Source organism: Bos indicus x Bos taurus, chromosome 5, assembly GCF_003369695.1.
Source record: "Bos indicus x Bos taurus breed Angus x Brahman F1 hybrid chromosome 5, Bos_hybrid_MaternalHap_v2.0, whole genome shotgun sequence".
Classification (NCBI taxonomy): Eukaryota; Metazoa; Chordata; class Mammalia; order Artiodactyla; family Bovidae; genus Bos; species Bos indicus x Bos taurus.
The window spans coordinates 19,465,464-19,488,714 of NC_040080.1; the positions used below are offsets into that span (position 1 = coordinate 19,465,464).

A 23,251-nucleotide genomic window follows, 5' to 3' on the forward strand; every position below is an offset into this window, starting at 1 on the left:
CAGTCATTTATTGCCTACCATTATCCATTTAAAACAACATGATCTATTCTTTTAAAAGTTGGAAATTTTAGCATCATTCTTGTTTCTGTTAAATCTTGTATTTCCATTCTTATTTCCCACATAATTTTACCTTGTTATTTTATGCTTCAATATATTTTATTTTTTAAAAGATTTTTTTTTGATGTGGATCATTTTTAAAGTCTTTATTGAATTTTTTATAATATTACTTCTGTTTTATACATTTTTCTGGCCTCAAGACGTGTGGGATCTTAGCTCCCTGGCCTGGGATTGAACCTGCACCCCCTGCGTTAGAATGTGAAGTCTTAACCACTGGACCACTGGTAAAGTACTGCTTCAATATATTTTAAAGATCACTCTATCATACATTTCTGAAACTAAAGATAATCAAAACTATAAAAGACGTTCTTGTACCTATCCAGTTCTGAGTAGTAATAGATTTTTCTAGATCAAGCTATCATTATAAGTATGGTCAATATATTCTTTATCAAAACTATATATAGCTACTATAATTTCAATAATATTAAACACAAGAAAAATTTTGTTTGAAAGTCATTTCTAAAAAATGAAATTAATTGTATATTCCATCCATCTGGGTCCTCCAATCGGATCATGTGTCCTTGGATGAATATGACTTACTGCTAGATTGACACACATCTCACCTATCCTCTTGCTATGTTTTCTATTCTCCTATGTTCTACTCTCCTATATTTCTATTCTATACTATTCCTATTCTACTTATTCTATAGATGCAAGCACCAAGAAGTCTTGTTCACATAAAGAGAGATAGAGGTCTTCCTTGGTGGCCTGGTGGCTAAGACTCCATGCTCCCAATACAGGGGGCCCAGATTCCATCCCTGGTCAGGGAACTAAGATCCCACATGCTGCAACTAAGATCCAGTGCAACCAAATAAAATAAATATTTTTCTAAAATAGGAAAAAAACACAAGAAGTTCTGTTATAATATCATCATTTGAATATTTAATTATCTAAGTTAAAAGCCAAAGGTCACATTGTAATCATCATTGAAAAAGAATTTTAATTACCTGTGCTGTGCTGTGCTTAGTTGCTTCAGTTGTGTCCAGCTCTTTTCGACTGCATGGACTGCAGCCCGCCAGGCTCCTCTGTCCATTGGGTTCTCCAGGCAAGAATACTGCAGCTTAATTACCTATCAGCTGATGAATCAAGTATGACTTTCTTAATTCTACTGAAAGCACACCACTGGGAACTAGGTCAATTGCAAAAGGATTTGGATTAGTTATTAGTCATTCTCATTCTCATTGTCTAGAAACATTGCAAAAAAGGCACTTATAAATGGTTACTAATTGCTATTCTTCTACTTAGAATCACCTGATATAACTTTGGCAAAATTGAAATATTATTAATTTAAATATACTTTTATCAATATAAAACCTCAAAGTGCTTTTTATTATTGTCAAAACTATGACTTGCATAATTATATTTCTAGAAAGTGCCTACAAATAATCTGATTTTCAAAGCTAGGCTTCATTGTCAAGATAAGCAGTCAAGTTAGATTTATGACTGATAGGAAAAATATTATTTCACTTTTAAGTCTAATAAACTCATAAATGTACATTTGTATGACAATTATCCCACTTCCAAATTCTAAGATAAGTTAAAATCCCATTTCTGAATTCTAAGATGAAGAGTTTTGCTGGGTATTTGTTTCCTGGATTCAGTGTTTCTTTCTATGCTCTCTCCTTTGTTCTTATGCAACTCTCAGGGGCAATATAAACACTAACAAGAGTTGAGGAAGAAAGAGGTGAGGTTTAAAAATGAAAACTTTTATTACTTTTACCTCCCACCACTATAATAAATGAGTACAGAAAATTTCAAAATGAGTCAAAAGTACCCATTTTAAATGGCATACATTTTTAATACCAGAAATATATTTAAGACAGTTGGATGTATGAGGGCTTATGAGCTACAATGGGTTCATGATTCCTTGATTTAAGAGACTTTGCGCAAATATCAATATTTTGGATTTGTTTTTGTAAAAGACAAACAAGCTTTTCACTCTAAGATATATCTAAAACACATATTATAAGTAAATATCATAATATTAAAATAAACCCACAGATCATGTGTCTTGATTGAATTATCAACATTATGGTAGAGATTTTATAGACTTATTACCTACAAAGATCATAAGTTTATTGGTCATGCACAATTTCAGGGGTTTCAAAATGATGTTGAAATACATTGAGGCCAAAACCGAACCTTATGGCAGATTCTGTCTAGCCAAATGTCAAAGCCAAAGATCAATGTTATAGTATTCCAACTTTTAATAGTAGGTAGCCATGTAACTCACATGAATGAAAATAGAGTAATGAAATTCCAGTCATCAGTTTAATAGACAGTAAATATTTGTTGAGTGAAAAAATAAATAAAATAAGCTGGTAAACTTTCTTGGCTAAAGTGTTGTTGTATAAGCAGGAAAAGCATTTGGAAAGAAATACTCTGAAAATACAATATGAGAATATTCTAACTGACCTCAAAGAGAATAGACTCAATTGTCAAACACCTTGGAAAGAATCCCAGGTTCCTCACTGTTACCTCTTGAACAAATTACTTAACCTCTCAGGGCTTTAGTTTATCTATAAAGTTGCTTAAGAGTAGCCCTCCAAGGATTAGATTTAGTTTGACACACTTAAAAGTACTTAGAAAGTGTCTGGCATAGAGTGAAAGCTATATACATGTTTGTTATTATTATTAATAGTAAAACTGTCTTTCCAGGTTTTCTTTTAAATCTTAGAAACTCTTTTTTCTTTTGTGCCTAGAACAATTTGTTTTACATAACTGATATTTAAAATTCATAGTTTCAAACACCAAGTGTAATTGACTCATCCAAGAAATTCCCACATAAAGAGTAAAATTGCACACAACTATCCAATCACTCTTGGCTTCCCTGGTGGCTCAGATGGTAAAGCGTCTGCCAGCAGTGCGGGAGACCCGGGTTTGATCCCTGGGTTGGGAAGATCCCCTGGAGAAGGAAATGGCAACCCATTCCAGTACTCTTGCCTGGAAAATTCTGTGGACTGAGGAGCCTGGTAGGCTACAGTTCACAGGGTTGCAAAGAGTCGGACATGACTGAGCGACTTCACTTCACTTTAGTTCACCCAATCACTCACTAAGGGCTTCCCAGGTGGAGCTAGTGGTAAAGAACCTGCCTCTCAAGGAAATGGGATCGATCCCTGGGTCGGGAAGATCTCCTGGAGAAGGGCATGGCAATCCACTCCAGTATTCTTGCCTGGAGAATCCCATGGACAAAGGAACCTGGCAGGCTCTATGGTCCATGGCGTCGCAAAGAGTTGGATCTGACTGACCTGGCATTTCCTCTAGTCATTCACTAAAGCGAAAATTAATATTCATAAAACTTCAGATGAACTGCAATGTTTGATAACTGAAGACACATGCTATATATTGCCTTGGTAGAATCTATCTTACACATCCACCAAAATAGGAATACCTTATCACAACATAAAATCTTTAATTACTTACTGTTAGGTGAAAAGGAACAAAAGCTAACTTTTGACTATAATAATAGCATTAAATTTTGACATAAACTAGGAAGAGAGGTGAACACATAGATGTGAAAAGAGTTAACTTTGTAATTGCTGATAATTCTCATGCTAATTGTACGGAAAACAGATTTTTTAAAATCTCAAAGTTATTTTAAAAAAAAACCTATGAAGGACATTATAACCTTTGGACATATTTCTAAACTGCTGCTTCCCATGAAAAATATGTTTACAGAACATTGAGCAACTGTGAGTGGGTGAGAGTGGAGGTGTCCTTGTCACTTAGTGTACACTGGGGGAGGTGCTGTTAGAATCACAGGCATAAGCAGAATGAAATGAAAATTCACATTAACAGAAATGGGACATTCAGAGCAATATTTTTTAAAACTGTATTTTTAATTGGAGGAAAATTGCTTTACGAAATTGTGTTGGTTTCTGTACAACAATGAGAGTCAGCCATAATTGCACATATTTTCCCTCCTTCTTGAGCCTCCTTCCCCTGTCCCCATCCCATCCCCTCTAGATCATCACAGTGGGCCAAGCTGGGCTCCCTGTTATACAGCAACTTCTCACCAGCTATCCATTTTACACATGGTAATGTACATATGTCAAGGCTACCTTCTCCATTCATCCTACTTGCTCCTTCCCCAACTGTATCCACAAGTCCCTTCTCTATGTCTGCATCTCCATTCCTTCCCTGTAGAGAGATTCATCAATATCATTTTTATAGATTCCATGTATATACATTAATATATGATATTTGTTTTTCTCTTTCTGACTTATTGCATTCTTATACTTTGTTTTTAAAAGCAACAGGAAGCTCAGAGGTAAATCCATGCACCTATGGACACCTTCGGAGAAGGCAATGGCACCCCCTCCAGTACTCTTGCCTGGAAAATCCCATGGATGGAGGAGCCTGGTGGGCTGCAGTCCATGGGGTCGCTAAGAGTTGGACACGACTGAGCGACTTCACTTTCACTTTTCACTTTCATGCATTGGAGAAGGAAATGGCAACCCACTCCACTATTCTTGCCTGGAAAATCCCATGGACGACGGAGCCTGGTGGGCTGCCGTCCATGGGGTTGCACAGAGTCGGACACGACTGAGCGACTTCACTTTCACTTTTCACTTTCATGCATTGGAGAAGGAAATGGCAACCCACTCCACTATTCTTGCCTGGAGAATCACAGGGACAACGGAGCCTGGTGGGCTGCCGTCTACGGGTTCACACAGAGTCGGACGCGACTGAAGTGACTTAGCAGCATGGACACCTTATCTTTGACAAAAGAGGCAAAAATATACAATGGAGAATAGACAATATCTTTAACAAGTGGTGCTGGGAAAACTGGTCAACCACTTGTAAAAGAATGAAACTAGAACACTTTCTAACACCATACACAAAAATAAACTCAAAATGGATTAAAGATCTAAACGTAAGACCAGAAATTATAAAACTCCTAGAGGAGAACATCGGCAAAACACTCTCTGACATAAATCACAGGAGGATCCTCTATGACCCACCTACCAGAATGTTGGAAATAAAAGCAAAAATAAACAAATGGGACCTAATTAAACGTCAAAGCTTCTGCACAACAAAGAAACTATAAGCAAGGTGAAAAGACAACCTTCAGAATGGGAGAAAATAATAGCAAATGAAGCAACTGACAAAGAATTAATCTCAAAAATATACAAGCAACTCTTGCAGCTCAATTCCAGAAAAATAAACTACTCAATCAAAAAGTGGGCCAAAGAACTAAACAGACATTTCTCCAAAGAAGACATACAGATGGCTAACAAACACACGAAAAGATGCTCAACATGACTCATTATCAGAGAAATACAAATCAAAACCACAATGAGGTACCATTTCACGTCAGTCAGAATGGCTGTTATCCAAAAGTCTACAAGCAATAAATACTGGAGAGGGTGCAGAGAAAAGGGAACCCTCTTACACTGTTGGTGGGAATGCAAACTAGTACAACCACTATGGAAAACAGTGTGAAGATTCCTTAAAAAACTGGAAAAAGAACTGCCTTATGACCCAGCAATCCCACTACTGGGCATACACACCGAGGAAACCAGAACTGAAAGAGACACGTGCACCCCAATGTTCATTGCAGCACTGTTTATAATAGCCAGGACATGGAAGCAACCTAGATGTCCATCAGCAGATGAATGGATAAGACAGCTGTGGCACATATACACAATGGAATATTCAGTTCAGTTCAGTTCAGTCGCTCAGTTGTGTCTGTCTCTTTGCGACCCCATGAATCGCAGCATGCCAGGCCTCCCTGTCCATCACCAACTCCCAGAGTTCACTCAGACCCACATCCATCGAGTCAGTGATGCCATCCAGCCATCTCATCCTCTGTCATCCCCTTCTCCTCCTACCCCAACCCCTCCCAGCATCAGAGTCTTTTCCAATGAGTCAACTCTTTGCATGAGGTGGCCAAAGTACTGGAGCTTCAGCTTTAGCATCATTCCTTCCAAAGAAATCCCAGGGCTGATGTCCTTCAGAATGGACTGGTTGGATCTCCTTGCAGTCCAAGGGACTCTCAAGAATCTTCTCCAACACCACAGTTCAAAAGCATCAATTCTTCGGTGCTCAGCTTTCTTCACAGTCCAACTCTCACATCCATACATGACCACTGGAAAAACCATTAACTTTGACTAGACGGACCTTTGTTGGCAAAGTAATGTCTCTGCTTTTGAATATGCTATCTAGGTTGGTCATAACTTTTCTTCCAAGGAGTAAGCATCTTTTAATTTCATGGCTGCAGTCACCATCTGCAGGGATTTTGGATTATTACTCAGGCATTAAAAGGAATACATTTGAATCAGTTCTAATGAGGTGGATGAAACTGGAGCCTATTATACAGAGTGAAGTAAGCCAGAAAGAAAAACACCAGTACAGTATACTAACGCATATATATGGAATTTAGAAAGATGGTAATGATAACCCTGTATGCGAGACAGCAAAAGAGACACAGATGTATAGAACAGTCTTTTGGACTCTGTAGGAGAGGGAAAGGGTGGGATGATTTGGGAGAATGGCATTAAAACATGTATAATATCATATATGAAATGAATTGCCAGTCCAGGTTCGATGCAGGATACAGGATGCTTGGGGCTGGTGCACTGGGATGACCCAGAGGGATGGTATGGGGAGGGAGGTGGGAGGGGGGGTTCAGGATGGGGAACACGTGTATATCCGTGGTGGATTCATGTCAATGTATGCCAAAACCAATACAATATTGTAAAGTAATTAACCTCCAATTAAAATTAATAAATTAAAAATAATAAAACAAACAAAAGCAACAGGACCCTGGGAAAACTATGACTATTTTAAGCATTATATCTTAGACACTAATGATCAACTTTTTTGAAAACTGAATACCCTCAATTGTGTGACACTCATTCATCTTTTTTGCTACTAAAAACCACTTCCCAGCATCGTAAGTCCTCTATTAGGAAACATATGGGATGAGAGAAAAGAAAAAACCCACCTCGTTTTAATTAAGTTTTCATGTTTCTGGGCTGTTGGAAGTAGTAGCAGGCTTTTAAACCTCTGCCTTCTTTAGCTCTTCTTAGTGAGAATTCCAGAAATCTTCCAATTTTGTCCCTAGTCTTATTTCTTGAAATCTTTCCTATCAGGAAAGAAATTATTAGTTAATAATGTCAGTTGCTAAGGCTGATCTTCTTGAGTGTCCCTTGGACTGCAAGGAGATCCAACCAGTCCATTCTAAAGGAAATCAGCCCTGGGTGTTCTTTGGAAGGAACAATGCTGAAGCTGAAACTCCAGTACTTTGGCCACCTCATGTGAAGAATTGACTTATTGGAAAAGACTCTGGTGCTGGGGGTGCAGGAGGAGAAGGGGACGACAGAGGGTGAGATGGCTGGGTGGCACCACCGACTCGATGGACATGAGTTTGAGTGAACTCCGGGAGTGATGGACAGGGAGGCCTGGCGTGCTGCGATTCATGGGGTTGCAGAGAGTCGGACACAATTGAGCTACTGAACTGAACTGAACTGAAGGCTGATCTTCAGGCTGTTTTTGTCATGGCATAATTCCCTATCTACAGAAAACAGCTCTTCAGTTCCATAGCTTAGACTTTCCTGTAACTCTTCTATTCACTTGAACTTATTTCCCTCCCTGCTGCAAATAAGTCTATGCAACTCTCATCTTAAGGCGTGATTTTGAATTAATTCCACCTCTGTGCTTTCTCATGTGCCATTCATCTCGTCAGAAATGTCTTCTTTTGAGACATTTCTGTAGTAACCTATGCCTAAGAACTGCTTCTTGGCCATGGAAATGAGGAGAGATTTCTCAGCTTAATTCCGTGTCATGCTGATCATTCTATCACTGGGCAATTCTCTACTCACTAGGGTTCTCTTACTTGATATACTTTTTTTTTTCTTTTTGTTTTCTTTTATTTTTTTAAAATTTTATTTTATTTTTAAACTTTACAATATTGTATTAGTTTTGCCAAACATCGAAATGAATCCGCCACAGGTAACTTTACAATATTGTATTGGTTTTGCCATATATCAACATGAATCCACCACATTGATGTACTTTATTGCTGTTTTACTTACAGTTCAGCTGTTAGCTTATACATTTATACAAACTGTCAGTGATTTTAAAACTTGATTATTATTAGAATCACCTAAGGAGCTCTTTAAAAATACAGTTTCCAAGGTCTCCCACTCCATACTTACTGAAACTAAATATTTTGCCTTTATGATGCATAATCTATATTTTCAAGTTCCTTTTTTTTAAGTATGATTGACATGAAGAATGCCATATATTTAATGTACAGAAAAGAAGCATATATCTGTGAAAAAATGAAATGTTTCATGGATTTGTGTGTCCTCCTTATCTAGGGGTCATGCTAATCTTCTCTGTATTGTTCTAATTTTAGTATGAGTGAGTCAGAGTTGTTCAGTCATGTCTAACTCTTTGCAACCCCATGGACAGTAGCCTGTCAGGCTCCTCTGTCCATGTGATTCTCCAGGCAAGATACTGGAGTGGGATGCCCATTCCTTTCTCCAGAGGATCTTTCCAATCCAGGGATCGAACCTGGATCTCTCACATTGCAGGCAGATTCTTTACTGTCTGAGCCACCAGGGAAGACCCAAATCTGGGCTTTAGAGGGGCACACCCAGATTTTAGTGTACATGCTGCTGAAGTGAGCACTTTAATCTATATTTTTATTTTATATTTTAAGCAACCTTTCTAATGGATTTTAATATGACTGATTTGCTAAGCATGTATTGGTGGTGGTGGTTTAGTCATTGAGTTATATCTGACTCTTGCGACCTCATGGACTGTAGCCCTCCAGGCTCCTCTGTCCATGGAATTCTCCAGGCAAGAATACTGGAGTAGCTTCCCATTTCTTTCACCAAAAGTTCTTCCCAACCCAGGGATCAGACCCAGGTCTCCTGCATTGCAGGTGAATTCTTTACCAACTGAGCCATCAGGGAAGCCACAAGCATGTGTTGAGTACCATCAATTTAGATATCCTATAAATGATAGTAGCTGAGCATAATGAAACTTAGATACACTCAGTTTCTTCCCAAGCTTGTAGATGGATACCTGTCTGCACAAGGACCATGTTTTCTCTGGGCCTGATTGCTATTGATCTTTCCTTCTGGTTGAGAGTTGCTCTTTTAGCAAAGAATGTAATGAAAGCTGGTCTGGTCTGGAGAACCTAGGGAGCAAATAAATATGAGATAGCTGTCTTATCAAAAAATCCCTCCCTGGGGAGAAGGGGGCTTTGGGGTGACAGCAAATGGGTACAGATTTTTGGAGGGGATAATGAAAATATTCCTGCGGTGATGGTTACAAAACTCTGGATATACTAAAAGTCACTGACTTATAGTCTAAATGGATGAATTTTCTAGTGTGTAAACTATATCTTGATAAAGCTGTTAAAAAAATCCCTCCTACTAACTAGGTGTTGACATCACTCAAAATTTTAATTTATCATTTGTCATATCTTTTCCTGGAAAAGCCAATCTTGTTTATTTCTCTCATTTTGTCACTTTCTTATATCATCATTTAAATTCTTTTTTTTTTTTTTCTTTCTTAAAACTTTCCTTCTCTGTATGGGAATGTTTCCTTTTCTTTATCTTATTCCATTTGACAAATTTCTGTCCTCATTCCCTTGTCAGCATTTATGACTGTACTTACATCATCATAAATTGAGAACTATGTTATTCTTTTAAAAATTAAAAGACATTTACATACACTGTAAAATAATCTGATATCTGTCCATAGAAAGTCAGTTATATGGGTACCTTTTGTGAACCTGCAATATTCTTATCTCTACAAACTAGAAAGAAATATTTAATTCAAAGCTAATGCATTTGAAGAAATCCTGTCCAGTAAAATTTCTCTTCAAATATTTTGGTCTGGATCTCACTATAGTTGAGAGAGACAGTCAAGAAAACAGATTCTGTTTTGTAGATTGAAAAGCTTTGCATAAGCTTTAGCTAAAGAGCTTTCTTGTAGAATGGAGGGATGAATAGAGCATACTGCTTACAAAATTTAAGCCAGAGCATTAAAATTGAAAGCATCAAAGCAATACTTAGCTACTTAGCAATCATTTTGATAACTGAAGGATTTTGGAGTTTAAGAAAATTGCAATACATCAAAAGACTGAATCTGAGGAATTAATGTAACAGAAAGATGCTGGCCTATGTATCAGACTTTGCAGCCCCAACAAAGGAAACCTCAATAACAGAGAAGCAATTAATTAAAGTAATTAGTTCTATAAAGGCTATCAAAGTCAGTATTTTCATTACAATGCTTTGCCTCCAAATTGATACAACAAATTTCATTTCAAATTTTCCCACTCTTAGTCCAGCTTCTTTCCTCAGCTTCCCATTGATGCCTCTTCTTTAATATGGATACAACAGTGTTAGAGCTCTTGATTACATTCTGGATATTTACTAGGCAAACATGATGGTGCCATTAAAATTTGGAATTTAATGTATGAATTAACGGGCTTCCCAGGTAGTGCAGTGGTAAAGAATCCACCTGCCAATGCAGGAGATGTAAGAGACTTGGGTTCAATCCTTGGGTCAGGAAGATCCCCTGGAGGAGGAAATGGCAATCCATTCCAGTATTCTTGCCTGGATAACTAGACGAACAGAGGAACTTGACGGGGTACAGTCGATGGGGTTTTAAAAAGTGGGAGATAACTAACTATGCTGCTGCTGCTGCTAAGTTGCTTCAGTCGTGTCCGACCCTGTGCGACCCCATAGACAGCAGCCCACCAGGCTCCCGCGTCCCTGGGATTCTCCGGGCAAGAACAATGGAGTGGGTTGCCATTTCCTTCTCCAATGCCTGAAAGTGAAAAGTGAAAGGGAAGTCGCTCAGTTGTGTCGGACTCTTCGTGACCCCATGGACTGCAGCTACCAGGCTCCTCCGTCCATGCGATTTTCCAGGCAAAAGTACTGGAGTGGGGTGCCATTGACTTCTCCGTGACTAACTATACATTTCCTCTAATCATTCACTAAAGCAAAAAAAAAAAAAATGATATTCATGATCTTTTCTTTCTCTTGCTGTATTTTTACCCACCCCTTTCTACAAGGACAACCTGGTATTGTGTGTTTCTTTACTGCAAAGGTTTTGGCCAAATCTAAAGAAAATTGTCCCTGTCATTTGACCAAGACTGTGTCTTTATGCCTTTAATTAATGTCTCTACATCACAAATGGAAAACAATGTCATAGTGGTGATCACTTACCTTATCCTTTATGAAAAGCAACAACAAAAATCTACTTCTCTCCATGCTTCTCCTCCTTTACTGATTCCATGGAGTTTCTTTGTCCCTTGTCATAACACTCACTTCAAGGTGTGACCCTAAAACAATCACTTAATATTTGAAGAACATTCAAATAGTTTTATACTTACACTTAGAACATCTTTGTTAATCAAAATGTAGAACATAAATTTACCAGAAATGGGCATAACTGGAAGTCAAATGTTTTCTAAGACTTTATTAACATGATACAACTTGGAAGCCTAAATCTAATATCAACAAAAGGAAGTGTAACATGAGGAATTTCAAAAACACAAATTAATTGTTATGCATGTTGAAATTTGGTGAGTGGGAGAAGCAACTTGCATTAACACTCCTTTTTACTAAGGTGAATTGAGTTTATATTTTCAAACAAATGTAATCTGATTTATCTGATTAGGAGGAGACAAACATAAATATCTGAATACATATCCCTCTGATACATATACTTATGTATGTGCTATGCTTAGTTGCTCAGTTATGTCCAATGCTTTGTGACTCCAGGGCTGTGGCTTGTCAGGCACCTCTGTCAATGGACTTCTCCAGGCAAGAATGCTGGAGTGGGTTGCCATGCCTTTCTCCAGGGGAATCTTCCCAACCCAGAGATCGAACTCAGGTCTCCCGCATTGCAGTCAGATTCTTTACCATCTGAGCCACCAGGGAAGCCCATATATATATAAAGTATATATATATATATACATATACTTTAAGTTCATTAAGTTGACTCACCCATATGAGAATTCTCTAGATTGTCAATTAGCAGCTAAAATTTGTTGTATCTATCCTTAGAATTGTCTATCTAGTTCTCATGTTTGGAATTTATATATTTGAAGTTAATACTCATACTTTAATACATAAAACACTTTATATCCAGATAATTTTGTCTATGATGAAAAAGTGATTGAAAATTATATAGGCAATATATACTCTTAAAAAGTAAATAGGTAGCACATGCTGGTGAAAAGTAAAAATAAGAAAGATAAAAAATAAATTATTTCCAGTCTTGTGAAAATACATCCCAAATTCCAAAGTCAAATTTGGAGTATAACTTCAGTATAGTTCTATATCCTTATCCTCTTTCAGGCTTCACTTTCTTTAAGATATGGTTCCTTGGGAAGTAGTTATAATTCATTGTTAAATTAATTTTTTAAACTTTTTATTTTTTATTGGGGTATAGCCAATTAACAATGTTGTGATAAGTTTTAGGTAAAGAGTGAAGGGGCTCAGCCATATGTAGACATGTAACTATTCTCCCCCAAACTCCCCTCCCATCCAGGCTGCCACATAATATTGAGCAGCGTTTCATGTGCTAAACAGTAGGTCCTTAATTATCCATTTAAAATATAACAGTGTGTACATGTTCATCCCAACCTCGCTAACAATCTCTTCCTCCCACCCTTCCCTCCCTGCAACATAATTTTTAATATTAAGAAAGTAGAAAACTTCTGGAAAGAACCCTAACCCTTTCACAATCTTTGATGATAATCACTTTGATGATAGTGACATTGCTTTGCACAATATTCAGTGTTATGCAATTATTTCCTGTTAGATAAAGGCTTAGGGCAAAGGGAAAATGTGCCAGGAATCTATCATGACTAGTGTCATGAATGAGAACTTGTTCCTTCCTCAGAACATGTTCTTGATGAGAATTCTACCCACAACCCCACAGGCAGTCACGTCCTGCAGCAGATGGTAAGCAAGGTGCCTCTGTCTTCTCCCTTCAAACCCTTCTTTGTGTGAATGCTCACAGGATTATGCACCTGGGGTAGGGCTGAGGGGGAGCAAGCTCACAGTGTTCTCTTTGGAATTACCATTACCTCAAATAATAAGGTTTCTGTCAACTTGTTTTGGTTTTGGCAAGTCATAAAATTTTCCAGACTCTTTTTGCCTTGAGAAGTGGACTTTCTTTTAGGCAGAGTGAGTCTGGGAACCAACGGATCCTGCTGGGAAATGGGTGCAGCCAGTGCAGCCCCTTTGCATCCAGTGGCTTAAGACTCTGAGAGACAAAAGCAGGGGGCACAGGTTCGATCCCTGGTTGGGGAACTAGATTCGACATGCAGCAACTAAGACCCAGGGCAGCCAAATATTTTAAAAACGAAAGCCTTCCCTCAAAAAAAAAAAAAATTTTTTTTTTTTTTTAAATTTTGTTGTTGTAAAAAAGAAACTACATTTACTCACCCGGTACTTTAAATATCATTATATTAAGAATGGGGTTTGTATGTAGAATTTTCTTTCCTTTTCCTGGGTGGAAACTCAAAGCCCATGTTTGGATTCTGCTTCTATGACTTAGAGACAAATAGCCTCTGATGAGTCACTGAAATTCCCGATGCTTCTCTTTCTTTGTCTATGAATGGGAATAATTATAACAGCAATGATTTATAAGGTTATTGTGGGAATTAGGCGGTGCTGGAGTTGCGAGCGGTGGCTGTGTGGCTCTGGAGGGGCAAACGGCAGAGAAGAGATACCCCACGTCCAAGGTCAGAAAAGCCCCAGTAAGACGATAGGCACTGGAGCAGCTGTGAGGAGCTACTCCACGTTCAAGGGCAAAGGAGAAGCACCAGAAAGACGGTAGGAGGGGCGAATTCGTATTTAGAATCAAACCTCGGTTCCACCAGAGACGCTCAGAGGGCTCAAACAAACCTTGTGCGCACCAGGACCCAGGGACCACACAGAGATGGAGACAGAGACAGAGACAGAGACAGAACTGTGTTTGAGTGTCTCTGGTGGAAGTACATGTTGGCAGTGGTCTGCTGCAGGGACAGGGGCTCTGGGTGTGGGTATGGCATAAACCCTCTAGGAGGAGGTCGCCATTAACCCCACTATAGAGCTGCCAGAACTTACATGGGACAGGGAAATAGACTCTTGGAGGGCACAACAGAACCTTGTGCACCTGGACCCAAGAGAAAGGAACAGTCACCCACAGGAGACTTGCCTGTGGGTGTCCGTGAGTCTCCGGCAAAGGCGTGGGTCGGTGATGGCCTGCTGCAGAGTTGGGGACGTGGAGTGTAGCAGTATGTGCCTGGGTTCTTTTGAGACAGGTCACCACTATCTTCATTAGATCAGATCAGATCAGTCGCTCAGTCATGTCCGACTCTTTACAACCCCATGAATCGCAGCACGCCAGGCCTCCCTGTCCATCACCAACTCCCAGAGTTCACTCAGACTCACGTCCATCGAGTCAGTGATGCCATCCAGCCATCTCATCCTCTGTCGTCCCCTTCTCCTCCTGCCCCCAATCCCTCCCAGCATCAGAGTCTTTTCCAGTGAGTCAACTCTTCACATGAGGTGGCCAAAGTACTGGAGTTTCAGCTTTACCCTCATTCCTTCCAAAGAAATCCCAGGGCTGATCTTCAGAATGGACTGGTTGGATCTCCTTGCAGTCCAAGGGACTCTCAAGAGTCTTCTCCAACACCACAGTTCAAAGGCATCAATTCTTCAATGCTCAGCCTTCTTCACAGTCCAACTCTCACATCCATACATGACCACAGGAAAAACCATAGCCTTGACTAGACGAAACTTTGTTGGCAAAGTAATGTCTCTGCTTTTGAATATGCTATCTAGTTACCTCCACCATAGTTTGAGTGAGTGAGTGAGTGAAGTTGCTCACTTGTGTCCGACTCTTTGCGACCCCATGGGCAGTAGCCTGCATCAGGCTCCTCTGTCCATGGGGTTTTCTAGGCAAAAGTACTGGAGTGGGTTGCCATTTCCTTCTCCAGGGAATCTTCCTGACCGAGGGATTGAACCCAGGTCTCCCGCTTTACCATCTGAGCCACCAGGGAAGTCCCAGGTAAATAGCAGGGAGGGAACACAGCTCCACCTATAAACAGAAAATTGGATTAAAGATTTACTGAGCATGGCCCTGCCCATAAGAACAAGACCCAGTTTCCTCCTCAGTCAGTCTATCCCATCAGGAAACTTTCATAAGCCTCTTATCCTTCTCCATCAGAGGGCTGCTCCTGCTGATAAGTCACTTCAGTCGTGTCCGACTCTTAGTGGCTTATGGACAGAGCCTACCAGGCTCCTCTGTCCATGAGATTTTCCAGGCGAGAGTACTGGAGTGGGGTGCCATTGCCCTCTCTGCCATCAGAGGGCAGATAGACCGAAAACCACTATCACAGAAAACTAACCAATCTAATCACATGGACCACAGCCTTGTCTAACTCAATAAAACTGTGAGCCATGGTGTGTAGGGCCACCCAAGACGGACGGGTCATGGTGGAGAGTTCTGACAAAATGTGGTCCACTGGAGAAGGGAATGGAAAACCACTTTAGTATTCCTGCCTTGAGAAACCCATGAACAGTATGAAAAGGAAAATAGATAGGACACTGAAAGATGAACTCCCCAATTTGGTAGGTGCCCAATATGCTACTGGAGATCAGTGGAGAAATAACTCCAGACAGTATGAAGAGAGGGAACCAAAGCAAAAACAACACCCAGTTGTGGATATGACCGGTGATGGAAGCAAGGTCTAATGCTGTAAAGAGCAATATTGCATAGGAACCTGAAATGTTAGATGCATGAATCAAGGCAAATTGGAAGTGGTCAAACAGGAGATGGAAAGAGCAAATGTTGACATTTTAGGAATCAGGGAACTAAAATAAACTGGAATGGGTGAATTTAATTCTGACGACCATTATATCTACTACTGCGGGCAAGAACCCCTTAGAAGAAATGGAGTAATCATCATAGTCAACAAAAGAGTCAAAGTGGAGTACTTGGATGCAATCTCAAAAATAACAGAATGATCTCTGTTCACTTCCGAGGGAAACCATCCAATATCACGGCTATCCAAGTCTATGACCAGACCAGTAATGCTGAAGAAGCTGAAGTTGAACAGTTCTATGAAGACCTACAGACCTTCTAGAATTAACACCAAAAAAAGATGTCCTTTTCATTATGGGGGCCTGGAATGCAAAAGTAGGAAGTCAAGAAACACCTGGAGTAACAGGCAAATTTGGCCTTGGAATACGGAATGAAGCAGGGCAAAGGCTAATTTGCCAAAAGAATGCACTGGTCATAGCAAACACCCTCTTCCAACAACACAAGAAAAGACTGTGCACATGGACATCACCAGATGGTCAACACTGAAATTCGATTGATTATATTCTTTGTAGCCAAAGATAACGAAGCTGTATACAGTCAGCAAAAACAAGACCAGGATCTGACTGTGGCTCAGATCATGAACTCCTTATTGCCAAATTCAGACTGAAATTGGAGAAAGTGGGGAAAACCACTAGACCATTCAGGTATGACCTAAATCAAATCCCTTATGATTATACAGTGGAAATGAGAAATAGATTTAAGGGACTAGATCTCATAGACAGAGTGCCTGATGAACTATGGATGGAAGTTCATGACATTGTACAGGAGACAGGGATCAAGACCATCCCCATGGAGAAGAAATGCAAAAAAGCAAAATGGCTGTCTGGGGAGGCCTTAACAAATAGCTGTGAAAAGAAGATAAGTGAAAAGCAAAGGAGAAAAGGAAAGATATAAGCATCGGAATGCAGAGTTCTGAAGAATAGCAAGGAGAGATAAGAAAGCCTTCCTCAGCAATCAATGCAAAGAAATAGAGGAAAACAACAGAATGAGAAAGACTAGAGACCTCTTCAAGAAAATTAGAGATACCAAGGGAACATTTCATGTAAAGATGGGCTCAATAAAGGACAGAAATGGTATGGACCTAACAGAAGCAAAAGACATTTAGAAGAGGTGGCAAGAATACACAGAAGAACTGTACAAAAAAGAACTTCATGACCCAGATAATCATGATGGTGTGATCACTGACCTAGAGCCAGACATCCTGGAATGTGAAGTCAAGTGGACCTTAGTAAGTATCACTACGAACAAAGCTAGTGGAGTTGATGGAATTCCAGTTGAGCTATTTCAAATCCTAAAAAATGATGCTGTGAAAGTGCTGCATTCAATATACCAGCAAATTTGGAAAACTCAGCAGTGGCCATAGGACTGGAAAAGGTCAGTTTTCATTCCAATCCCTAAGAAAGGCAATGCCAAAGAATGCTCAAACTACCACACAATTGCATTCATTTCACACGCTAGCAAAGTAATGATCAAAAATTTTCAAGCCAGGCTTCAGCAATATGTGAACCGTGAACTTCCAGATGTTCAAGCTGGTTTTAGAAAAGGTAGAGGAACCAGAGATAAAATTGCCAACATCCACTGGATCATCAAAAAAGCAAGAGAGTTCCAGAAAAACATCTATTTCTGCTTTATTGACTATGCCAAAGCCTTGATTCTGTGGATCACAATAAAGTGTGGAAAATTCTGAAGGAGATGGGAATTCCAGACCACCTTACCTGCCTCTTGAGAAATCTGTATGCAGGTTAGGAAGAAACAGTTACAACTGTACGTGGAACAACAAACTGGTTCCAAATAGGAAAGGTAGTATGTCAAGGCTGTTTATTGTCACCGTGCTTATTTAACTTATATGCAGAGTGCATCATGAGAAATGCTGGGCTGGATGAAACACTAATTGAAATCAGTATTGCCGGGAGAACTATCAATAACCTCAGATATGCAGATGACACCACTCTTATGGCAGAAAGTGAAGAAGAACTAAAGGGGCTCTTGATGAAAGTGAAAGAGGAGAGTGAAAAAGCTGGCTTAAACCTCAACATTCAGAACACTAAGATCATGGCATCTGGTTCATCACGTCATGGCAAATAGATGGAGAAACTGGAAACAGTGGCAGACTTTATTTTTTTGGGCTCCCAAATCACTGCAGATGGTGACTGCAGCCATGAAATAAAAAGACTCTTAGTTCTTGGAAGAAAAGTTATGACCAATCTAGACAGCATATTAAAAAGCAGAGACATTACTTTGTCAACAAAGGTCTGTCTAGTCAAGGCTATGATTTTTCCATTAGTCATGTATGGATGTGAGAGTTGGACTATAAAGAAAGCTGATCACCAAAGAATTGATGCTTTTGAACTGTGGTGTTGGAGAAGACTCTTGAGAGTCCCTTGAACTTCAAGGAGATCCAACCAGTCCATCCTAAAGGAAATAACTCCCAAATATTCATTGGAAGGACTGATGTTGAAGGTGAAATTCCAATACTTTGGCCACCTGATGTGAAGAACTCACTCATTGGAAAAGACCCTCATGCTGGGAAAGATTGAAGGCAAGAGAAGAGGACGACTAGGATGAGATGGTTGGATGGCATCACTGACTGAATGGACATGAGTTTGAGCAAACTCAGGGAGTTGGTGATGGACACAGAGGCCTGGCGTGCTGCAGTCCATGGGGTTGCAAAGAGTCAGACCCGACTGAGCGACTGAACTAAACCGAACTGTGGGAATTACATTGTTGTTGTCCAGTTGCTAAGTTTGTCCAACTCTTTGCGACCCTGTGAACTATAGCACACCAGGCTTCCCTGTCCATCACCAACTCCCTGAGTTTGCTCAAACTCATGTTCATTGAGTCAAGTGATGCCATCCAACCATCTCATCCTCTGTCACCCCCTTCTCCTCTTGCTCTCCATCTTTGCTACTATCAGAATCTTTTCCAATGAGTCAATTAGTATACTTAAAGTGATCAGCAAAGTGCCTGACATGTAGAAAACATTGGATAGGTCCCCTTTAAGACTAAATATTACACACACACACACACCTTCAAAGTCCTACTCATGGAGACTATTACTGTGAGCATTGGATGTTTCATGTCAGCCAGGCACCTATACTGACCGCTCCAAATGAATTTTCCTGGGATTAATAATCAGAAAGAACTTTAAAAAGGAGGCATCACAGGTTCTATATGAAGACGAGACAGGAAAACAGAGGCAAAGAATTGGGGAAAAAATGAATCATAAGGAACTTTATCAGTGGCAAGTAAAAGAATGTCTTACTAGCAGAGATTTAAAAATACCAAACATTTATTATCTCATTTGGCACAAATTCTGAGGAACATGGAATCAGCATTAATTCAGCAGCTCACCAATGCCATCAAGAAGTTTCTTCCATTGTTTTTGCTTTACTTCTTAGGTATATCAGTATCATTTGCCTTTTTCATCACAGTTTGGCTCCTAAAGTACCAAAAATGATTTCTTCCCAACAATATCCCAATCTGGGGAAGAAAGGAGTCAGTAAAAAACAAAATTTTCTGCTCCAGAATCTCTCTCTTTCTTTTCCTTTCTTTTTTCCTCTCTGTCTGCTTCTTTCTCTCTTCTCTACCAGAGAGCAAAATCACTTTGGTTGCTGTATCAGGAGACACCCCTGTATAGGTCCTTAGTCAGATTCAATTTCAATTTCTCATTGTTAGATCAAAGTATAGTAATCGCAGGTGTGCTCCTTAGAAATTCTACTCCATGGCTGAAGTACTCGTAACTGCTGGGAATCTGGGTGGCTGTTAGTTCTTGAATGAATTCACACTGAGAATTTCTGTGAATATCAGAAAGACTTTTTACACAACTCCCCTCTTCTTCCTCCTCTTCCTTAGAGGCATCTCTGTATTCAGTAATGTTTGCTGTGATGGTATAAATACAGTCCATGGGGTCACAGAGTCAATCCCACGGACTGAGCACATGATACTTATGTGGAAAGTTAATTGCGATAATTAGGAAGCATGTAAATAACTGTTTTTTTGTGTGTCTCTTATTTATCCATGATGATATAAAGACTTGGCTCCCTTGCATTAATGTGCATGTGCATGCTCAGTTGCTCAGTCGTGTCTGATTCTTTGCAGCTCCATGGACTGTAGCCCACCAGGCTCCTCTGTCCATGGAATTTTCCAGGCGAGAATACTGAAGTGGGTTGCCATTTCCTTTCCAGGGGATATTACCGACCTAGGGATTGAATCTGGATCTCCTGCATCTCCTGCATTGGCAGGTGAATTCTTTACCACTACACCACTTGGAAGTCCCTTGCCTTAAAGTAGGAGAAGCTCTAAAAGACAGCCCCAGCATCAAAGCTCACTACGGGCTCAAATTTTATTGTGACCCATTGCAGCTCAACTCTTTCGTCTGTACAATCCTGATCCTTTATCCTGTACTGGTGTTGATCTTCAAAGTTGTCCCCAATAAACACCCTCACACATATCTCCATCCAGGGTTTGCGTTCCAGGGAACCTGACCTGTGAAAACCAGTCACTGTCAGAGGAGACTGTGATAATGTGATTGGCTTAAAGGATTATGCTCCATCCAAAAGTACCCTGAGGCCAGAGTTTTCATTTTACTCCTCTGGTTTCTCCTTCATAGTCTCCTTTATTCGTTCTTCCTCAACCTTCTCCTGCCTTGTGTTTTAATATTTGAATGCCTCACAGTAAAGTCCTTGATTTTCTTCTCCATACAGACTCACTGCCTGAGTGAACTCCTCCTATCCATGATCTGTGTGCCAGCATCACCCACATTTATTTATTTATTTTTTTAACCCTGAGCTCTCTCTCAAATTTCTAACATTTTTTTTTGTTGTTGTTGTTCAACTTCCAACCTATTATCTCCATTTGAGTGTATAAAATCACAAACTCCCTACATCCAAAGACAAATTTCTACTTTCCCATTCAAGCTTGCAGCAGCTCAGGGAATCTATTTTTCAGTAGCTCAACTGGTAAGCATGGGAACAATCTCTGTGTCCAACTCTTTGCGACCCTATGGACTATAGCCTGCCAGGTTCCTCTGTCCATGGGATTCTCCAAGCAACAATACTGGAGTGGGTTGCCATTCCCTCCTCCAGGAGATCTTCCCAACTTGAGGATCAAACCCACGTCTCTAAAGTCTTTTGCATTAGAAGGCGGGTTCTTTACCACTAGCACCACCTAGGAAGTCCCCATTTTCCTTATTCCTTGGATCCAATCCATCAGGAAATTCTACTGATTTTACCTTCAAAATATACCTGGAACTTGATATCTTCTATGTTCACTGTTGCAACCCTGGTCCAAGTCCCTGAATGGGATCCTTGAATATAATATGTATAGATTCTGGGATGTGTGTGTTTGCTGCTGCTACTGCTGCTAAGTCGCTTCAGTCATGTCCGACTCTGTGCAACCCCATAGATGGCAGCCCACCAGGCTCCCCTGTCCCTGGGATTCTCCAGGCAAGAACACTTGGAGCGGGCTGCAATTTCCTTCTCCAATGCATGAAAGTGAAAAGTGAAAGTGAAGTTGCTCAGTCGTGCCCAACTTAGCGGCCCCATGGACTGCAGCCTACCAGGCTCCTCTGTCCATGAGATTTTCCAGGCAAGAGTACTGGAGTGGGTTGCCATTGCCTTCTCTGATGTGTGTTTCAGATCAGATCAGATCAGTCACTCAGTCGTGTCTGACTCTTTGTGACCCCATGAACAGCAGCATGCCAGGCCTCCCTGTCTATCACCAACTCCCGGAGTTCACTCAGACTCATGTCCATCGAGTCAGTGATGCCATCCAGCCATCTCATCCTCTGTCGTCCCCTTCTCCTCTTGCCCCCAATCCCTCCCAGCATCAGAGTCTTTTCCAACGAGTCAACTCTTCTCATGAGGTGGCCAAAGTACTGAAGTTTCAGCTTTAGCATCATTCCTTCCAAAGAAATCCCAGGGCTGATCTCCTTCAGAATGGACTGGTTGGATCTCCTTGCAGTCCAAGGGACTCTCAAGAGTCTTCTCCAACACCACACTTCAAAAGCATCAGTTCTTCAGCACTCAGCCTTCTTCACAGTCCAACTCTCACATCCATACATGACCACAGGAAAAAACCATAGCCTTGACTAGACGGACCTTTGCTGGCAAAGTAATGTCTCTGCTTTTCAATATGCTATCTAGGTTGGTCATAACTTTCCTTCCAAGGAATAAGCGTCTTTTAATTTCATGACTGCAGTCACCATCTGCAGTGATTTTGGAGCCCCCAAAAATAAAGTCTGACACTGTCTCCACTGTTTCCCCATCTATTTCCCATGAAGTGATGGGACTGGATGCCATGATCTTCGTTTTCTGAATGTTGAGCTTTAAGCCAACTTTTTCACTCTCCACTTTCACCTTCATCAAGAGGCTTTTGAGTTCCTCTTCACTTTCTGCCATAAGGGTGGTGTCATCTGCATATCTGAGGTTATTGATATTTTTCTCAGGAATCTTGATTCCAGCTTGTGTTTCTTCCAGCCCAGCGTTTCTCATGATGTACTCTGCATAGAAGTTAAATAAACAGGGTGACAATATACAGCCTTGACATACTCCTTTTCGTATTTGGAACCAGTCTATTGTTCCATGTCCAGTTCTAACTGTTGCTTCCTGACCTGCATATGGGTTTCTCAAGAGGCAGGTCAGGTGGTCTGGTATTCCACAGATTTCCACAGAATTTTCCACAGAAAATTCTTGCAGAATTTTCCACAGTTTATTGTGATCCACACAGTCAAAGGCTTTGGCATAGTCAATAAAGCAGAAATAGATATTTTTCTGGAACTCTATTGCTTTTTCCATGATCCAGCGGATGTTGGCAATTTGATCTCTAGTTCCTCTGCCTTTTCTAAAACCAGCTTGAACATCAGGAAGTTCACGGTTCACATATTGCTGAAGCCTGGCTTGGAGAATTTTAAGCATATTATCTACGTATGTGACACACGATGTTTTGGTAAACTAGTTATAAAGGAATTCTTAACACAGTGAAATAAGCTTTTGTAGTCCTTCACATGGGCTGACATAAGCAATTTATCTAGGATGATTCAATAAATAAACATTTATTACGGGCCCAGTTCTAGCTTAGGTACTATTTTTGGGGTACATTGGGCAGAGACAGTATAAAATAAATAAGCCTAGCCATCTTTTACTGTCACTCTATTATTAATTTAATACTGATAGACCCTGGGACACTTTGTTTCCAATATTTTGAACTCCACAGCTGGAGAATTTATCTCTAGCTTCTTCCTGTCTGTAACAGAGTCTCAGCAGATTCAAGGCCTGCATCGAAA

The 23,251-nt window shown here is 40.2% G+C and overlaps 1 protein-coding gene, 2 long non-coding RNA genes and 1 other non-coding gene across 7 annotated transcripts in view; 1 reads left to right on the plus strand and 3 right to left on the minus strand.

The window, feature by feature from the left end:
• Positions 1 to 1,116, minus strand: part of LOC113892424 (pregnancy zone protein-like) — a 60,881-nt gene extending 59,765 nt beyond the window's left edge. The window contains exon 1 of the mRNA XM_027541261.1: positions 1,065 to 1,116. The gene's annotated coding sequence lies outside the window, so the exon portion shown is untranslated. The remainder of the gene's footprint in view (positions 1 to 1,064) is intronic.
• LOC113892425 lies at positions 1,111 to 14,183 on the minus strand. Of its 4 annotated transcripts, XR_003511044.1 has the most exons (5): positions 13,545 to 14,183; positions 11,313 to 11,428; positions 9,157 to 9,271; positions 7,067 to 7,207; positions 1,111 to 1,193 (listed from the first exon to the last, which is right to left on the minus strand). It is a non-coding gene; the product is annotated as an uncharacterized LOC113892425 (long non-coding RNA). The 4 variants fall into 4 exon arrangements; XR_003511041.1 differs by lacking the exon at positions 9,157 to 9,271; XR_003511043.1 differs by lacking the exons at positions 1,111 to 1,193; positions 9,157 to 9,271 and adding an exon at positions 6,167 to 6,208.
• Positions 8,400 to 8,506, minus strand: LOC113893814. The gene has a single exon (XR_003511345.1). It is a non-coding gene; the product is annotated as a U6 spliceosomal RNA (small nuclear RNA).
• On the plus strand, positions 12,775 to 20,419 carry LOC113892426. The gene is made up of 2 exons (XR_003511045.1): positions 12,775 to 13,058; positions 20,154 to 20,419. It is a non-coding gene; the product is annotated as an uncharacterized LOC113892426 (long non-coding RNA).
• The last annotated feature ends 2,832 nt before the right edge of the window (positions 20,420 to 23,251 follow it).